Here is a 7,146-nt window from a genome sequence, read left to right as displayed (position 1 = left end):
ATTGAAAATCCAAGCATTGCCATAGTTTATTATATGAAGTAGACATCACATTCAATCATATGTTTGGCTATCTTGTTATGCGAACCCAACAATTTGTTAATTAGGATATAAGGTTTAATGTCATGGTATAAATGCTAACAATGGAGTTCTAGTGAAAAAAATACCAAGGGTGTCCTATGATCATTTTATTCTGTGTTAAATTTTATCATGCAATAACTATCTCAACGATATACTTTGAGCCTCCTTGTTAATCTATTGTTAACTTTAAAGTGCTTACAAAGTGAAAAAAGGTATTTTATGTGCAATTATATTTGGATAACTTTAACATCATAGTTAACCTAATACAACTTTTCTAGCTGTATGACTCTTTTCACACAGTATATATTTTAGTCCCTGAGGATACAAGAGAACTACTAGGTTTAGAAGGGAAAATTTGGTACACGGAAAACATAAGGAAGATTCTTTCTGAGGGTGCCTGGCCTTGGATTCTGGTGTAAACACGCAGCCTTTTTGAGTGGCAGCTGTGGTGCTAGAGCTGAAGTTAAGGCCCAGTCCTTTTCTTCAGGCCCAGCCCTGGTCCTGCTGCTGAGTGCCACTCTTCAGGATGGCCTAGATATGTGTTGCTGTGGGGGAGGCATAAAGAATTGTTTGGGAATGGGGGTGACACTCCAGCAGTCATGTTAGGACATTTTTTGAATTTTTGATATTGTTCCATAATGCTTAGTTGATAACCATTCATTTAGTGACTGAAGTTGTGATGGTACTGACTGAAGTGGCTTAAGTCCAATCCTTAAAATTGTAGTCATTGCAGCATCATCATGGACCTTCATTGCCAGCTTCCAACAAGCAGTCTGCAGGGAAACTGGCAGGAGATCACAAATGAAAGATCACGTGATATGCCTAATGAACAGGAGGAGTTCATTTAATGGCAATTGTAAATGCCAGCATTGCTGTTCTTAGCTGGCATGGGCACGTTGTACTTGTAAGTCACTTAGAATTGGAGGTCCTAATACCAATGACTATTATAATACTGCATATCCTAAAACTACAAATCAAGCAGTAATTTTTGGAGTGCTTCAGGAAGCTGTAGCTAAAATTTGGTGCTTGCATGTGGAAGGCACATGCTGTAAACTTAGTTTCCTTGATCTTGTTTGGGCATAGATCGTGCTATTACAATTTCAAAAGGTTTATACTGGGAGAATGACACAAGCAAATTTATAGAATACAGTGGTACCTCTACTTAAGTATGTCTCTACTTAAGAACTTTTCTAGATAAGAACCGGGTGTTCAAGATTTTTTTGCCTCTTCTTAAGAATCATTTTCTACTTAAGAACCCGAGCCCGGAAAAATTTTCCAGGAAATTTGAGAGCGGCACAAAGGCCTAGCCAGTTGCCTGCCATTTTCCATTTAATCCGGGCCATCTCGGGCTTTTCTGGGCTGTCAGAGGAGCCTTTCGGTGGCGCTTAAAGAGGCTTTGGCAGTCCAGAGCGAAAAAAGAATTTTGTTGCCTCCTGGAGTGTCTGGGCATGGAAAGGCAAACGGGGGTGCTTCGCCCTGGCCAAATCAACTCGGCGTCAGCCAAATTGAATAGTCACTACAGTGAAGGAAAAGTGCCAGCTACAAAGTGAGCGAGTGAGAGAAGAGGGGAGCCCTTCAGCATGGGAAGGAAGAAGCAGGTAGCAGCAGCCGCCGCCTTTCGATTAAAGGATCCCCCCTCTTGCCCACCTGGGTTTCTCTCTGTGGCGCAGTGTATGGGAGGCAGCCTCACTCCAGGTGTATGGGAGGGGTGTGCTGCTCCTTGCCACATCAGAGTCTTTTTTAAGCCTTGTTTTTGGATTTTTTTGATTCACCTCACCTTCCTTCGGCAGCGACTGTCGTCCTCTTCCTCCTCCTCCCACCCAAATTCCGAGCTTTTCTTTCTTTTCTAATGGATTTGCACGCATTATTTGCTTTTACATTGATTCCTATGGGAAAAATTGCTTCTACTTACAAACTTTTCTAGTTAAGAACCTGGTCATGGAACGAATTAAGTTCTTAAGTAGAGGTACCACTGTATATTTTAAAAATGTAGTAGTCAGCAGAGTACATTGCAGGCAATTGTTCTTTTCACCACTGAATGCAATTTTATGTTGCCCCAAATTGAGATTAAAAGTGTACTAGCTAAATTAGATTCACAGCACTTCAGACACTCCGAGGCCCTGAAAACAAGTCAGAACATAGCTGCATACCCTAAATGAATTTTTGCCCTGCGGCCGTGCTCCCACTTCTTGTGTTGCAAGGTATATTTCTCCTTACTGGGTTTACAGCCTGTGTGGGACCACCTCCAGCTGTAATGACTATCATAGAGTTGGTCTATCATCTAGGTCAGTGTTGGCAAACCCTTTTTGGCTCGGGTGCCAAAAGAGTGCATGCACATGCCCACCACCCAAGATACAATGCCCTCCCCCTGTTCATGTGCACAACCCTCCTGCTACAAACCCCCTGTGCTGCCCCCCGCCCTGCGCATATACATAGGCCTTACTGAAGCCTCCAGATTTCCAGTAGGCCTGTTGGGCCATTTTTCAGAGTCCCCAGGCTTCAGGAGGCTTTCCTGAAGCCTGGGCAAAGCAAAAATGGCTGGGGAAAAGGCTAAAAATCAGCTGGCCAGCGCATGCATGCACACTGGAGCTGACAAATGGCAATTCCTTGTGTGCCTTCAGATATGGTTCCGTATGCCACCTGTGGCACGCATGCCATAGGTTCACCATCACTGATCTAGGTCATTGTTCAACACTCATAAGTATAGCTCTTCCTGATTTAACTCTTTATCATTTCTTGGAGTTCTGTATATAACAGCAGCATTTGAAGTCCCCTTCCTCACATTTTAAGAATATACTGAGATGATTTCTTTCCACATTAGGCAATGATATACATATTCTTCGTTTTGTGCTTTTTCAGTGTGTATGTGTTAACTTAACCTTCCACTGAGTGATTTATGCAGTTCCACCACCTTGCTTCAATGAATCCTTGCATTATAAATGAAATATTCAACAGATTTCCAATATATCCCAATATACCTCCACCCCAGCTCTGCCTAACCTGGCCCCCACCCTGATGTGTGGACTTTAATTTTCATTGTTGGCCAGTATGACCATTGTTTAGAATTTTGTGAGCTGACGTAATCAGAGCAAGTACCTATGTACTCAGTTTTGGCACTGAAGCCAAATACCGTATTTTTCAGTGTATAAGACGCACATTTTTCCTCCTTAAAAGAGACTAATGATTTGTGTGTATCTTGTACTCTCAATGCAGTTTTCCCCCCAGCCCTAACTAGCTGCAAATGATCTTCCCAGTTCTTACCTTGCAGGCGCTTTCATTGTTTCTCTCTGTGAAGAATGTTTTCCAATCCCTAGGTCTTTGCAGGGTTTTTTTTCTCATTACTCTAACTTGCTCTGAGTAAGTTTCTTTCCAGTCCTAACCAGATGCTAACAATGTTCCCAGCTTTTACTGGCTTGCAAGCTCTTTCATTGTTACTCTGCCAAGAACGTATTCCAAACTGTCTTTGTAGGGTTTTTTCCCCATTGCTTCACTTGCTCCAGATATTTATTTCCAGCCCTAACCAGGTGCTATGAATGTACCCAACCTCTTTCACTGTTACTCTCTGTATGATTGGTTTTAATTTGTGGTGTTTTTTAAATTAACTTAAATATTAGATTTGTTTTACATTGTATTGTTATTGCTGTGAGTCCCCCCCGAGTCTGCGGAGAGGGGCAGCATACAAATCTGGTTAAACTAAACTAAACTAAACTCTGTGAAGAATGTTTTCAAAGCCCTAAGTCTTTGCAGTTTTTTCCCCATTGGTCTAACTTGCTCCAAATGTTTATTTCCAGCCCTAACCAGGTGCTAATGATGTCCCCAGCTCTTACCGGTTTGCAAGCTCTTTCATTGTTACTCTCTGCTGCAAAGAAGACTGTTTTCCAAGCCCTAAGTCTTTGCAGGGTTTTTCTCATTGCTCTACTTGCTCAGACTGTTTCTTTCCAGGTGCTTATGATGTTCCCAGCTATTACTGGCTTGCAAGCTCTTGCATTGTTACTCTCTCAGAATAAAAACTTTTAAGCCCTTAACCAGAGGATAAAATAATGTGCTGAAGCTGACCAGACTAACGACCCTAGCCAGATGAATACCTGGTAAGCAGATACTTTCCCCTATTTTCCTCCCAAAAAACTAAGGTGGGTCTTATATTGCGGTGTATCTTATACTCTGGAAAAGACTATAATTGCTCAGTTCCAAAACCATTTGACATTTGCTCTTTTTTAATGCCCTTTTAATAACCCCATATAGTAAAGAATCTTTTCTTGCCTTTTAGTAGGAAATATAAACAATGGTCCAATATAAAAGGAATTCCTTATGAGCCCATCTACTTTAATACATCTAAAGAAAACTAGGTTAAGGAGAAAAACATTGTGAAAGGACACACTAGATACATAGCAGTATCCTGTAATTTGGAATGAGACTCCTCACTTCCCAAACTGTGAACCACAAATATGTACATTTTTGGAACAAGGAATTAAGGAGAAGAATCAGTCATCAGAGCAGAAGAAACCAGGAACCAGGAACATACCAGGAAGTGAGAAAGAAATGGGCATCATTTTTAGCATCTTTTTATTTACAATTTTAAAAAATGCTTGCCCATAAATGAATGGCCTCACAAGTTTAGTCTGGATTTGTCAGTGATACACTGCGCAGGACCAAATGACAATGACAGACATCAAGGACAGAGGCAGCAAATACTTGGCACTGATATCTATTGAGGCTTTGCTCAGTTTCACCTTTATTGGTAATTATTATGTCACAAATTGAGGCAGTGCAATCATCCGCTTGGTCCAATCTTTGTTTAAAAGTAGGAAAATTAACAGCCTGAACAAGGCATTACAATACCATTTTTAAATTTTTTTTAAAATCAATGAAATAGGTTGGAAGGTTGAGTTTAGCTAATGGCAAGGCCCAAAAGCAGCTAACAAATTAGCCAAAAAATAAATAAGAAAGGATTGATTTCTCAAGGAATGAGAAATGATTCTGCAAAATGAAGATCAAGAGAAACAAACACTAAGGCCAGTGGAAGATATTGCAGTTTAACTTAATTGGATCTAGTTTTAGTTTTGTCTGCTAAAACCAATTAACTAAAAAAACATACATTGGCGTCTAACACAATTTGAATATTTTCTTACTATCTCAGCTCTCATCTTTCACTCCTGCATTTTGCTGTTTTTCAATACTAATTCACAACGGATTATTTTTTTTAAAAACCCACATAACACCTTCCCTGTTAATATTTTAGAGTTTATTTAACTGAATCAAAGGCATGTCCTTGTGATTGGAATTAATCAGAGAGTGGAATAGCTTAGAAATAAGGATACATTTCCTGATAGAACAATTAACCAGTGGAATGGCTTGCCTTTAGATATTGTGAGTGCTCCATCAGTGGATGTTTTTAAGGAGAGACTGGATAGTCATTGTCAAAAATGGTAGGGTCTCCTATTTGAGTAGGAAGTTGGGCTCGAAGACCTCCAAGGTCTCTTCCAACTCTGTTCTTCCTTTAAAATAGATGTCTATTTGTGAACTGTCTACATATAGTTTATCTTTCAACATCCCTTTTCAGGCATTTGGGAATACATGACATCTACACAAGGCAGGAAGGGAAGAGCAATAGTTCTGCCACTTTCAATCATGATTATCCTCTCATTCATTTGAAAGAAATTGCTTGTGTTAACTCTTGGAGGCTCTTCTCGTAATTTAGAAATCTGATTTTTTTTTTCCAGAAGAGTAATTCAGAGTGCCTTTTCTGATATAAAATGCTCTGGTAATGCAGAAACCTCCTTATTTGTTGAGCAAAATCGAATGGTAAAGAAGCAAAATTGTTATCTATAATGCTACCAAAGTTGTAAAATCTAAGAGGTTGATTAATATATATTCATTTATCTGTATGGAGTTATTAAAGAGTATATCTATTTCCCTCCCTCTGTCAGAAATCTGAGTCCTAATATGGTATTATTATTAGATTGGTTGGGACTCCAATATTTGGATACATTTTTTTAAATCGTGCAATTCAAGGAACAGTAATTGCAAATAGGTAGTGTTGTCAAATATGTAGAAGACAGATCAGCATATCTAGGCAGTGGTGGGCTGGTTGGAAGGCACAAAAATGGCAGCTTTCACATCTGATTAAAAATTACAGCATGTAAAAGAGCACCAATGACATAGAAACAAATAACCACAAAACATGTTCACTACAGATAACAGATGGCACGTGAATTTCAATTTGGTTTTGTGTGTGGCACCATAGAAAAGACACCTAGGAATGTATACTGGTAGCAATGCAGCCAGTTTGAGTAACCATATCATGTATAAATTTACTTGATGTTTTGGGAAGGAAATATAACTTTGGTGACATTTATGTGCCATGCTGTATTTAAGGAAGGGCATTTCATTCAGAATTTATCGGAAGTGGATAACATGTATGAAAAGAAATTCAGAATCCTTTGGAAATCCCTAGAAAGTTTTGCAATTGCCTTATTTAGAAATTGCTTTTCTAGTTTCAAAGAGAGCAGACCTCTGTGTTATGCCATCCGAATCATTTGACTGGTTTTGTGTTTAATCATGCTGCTTTGGTTTAAGGGGCAGCCTAGACCAGTGTTTCCCAACCTTGGCAGCTTGAAGATATCTGGACTTCAACTCCCAGAATTCCCAGCCAGCATTATCTGGCTGGAGAATTCTGGGAGTTGAAGTCCAAATATGTTCAAGTTGCCAAGGTTGGGAAACACTGGCCTAGACTTCTCAAACCAAACCAAACCAGCCAAACTGCACAAGATTCTACTGAAAGCAACATATTTAATCTCACATACCTAAGTGTGTGTGGCCTCAGGAAGTACCGTAAATGGTATGCTAAAGTGTTTACCCCAATTTTGCTTTCCAAAATGTACAATGTGGTTGCAGAAGACTTTTCCTTAAGAAAAGAACCTAATGATCCTACCTAGACAAATGCCCCCCCCCCTCCATTTAAAATAAAACAATAAAGAAACTTGGGAGTAAGCTTTGTGAGACAAGAACCATTAAATTCTCGGAAAAATGAAGATTTCCCATATTCAGTACAAAAACAGTAACTGTTGT

This window comes from Erythrolamprus reginae, chromosome 3 (assembly GCF_031021105.1).
Source record: "Erythrolamprus reginae isolate rEryReg1 chromosome 3, rEryReg1.hap1, whole genome shotgun sequence".
In the NCBI taxonomy this organism is placed as follows: domain Eukaryota; kingdom Metazoa; phylum Chordata; class Lepidosauria; order Squamata; family Dipsadidae; genus Erythrolamprus; species Erythrolamprus reginae.
The sequence above is the reverse complement of the archived record's forward strand: the minus strand, read 5'-3'. Positions refer to the sequence as shown.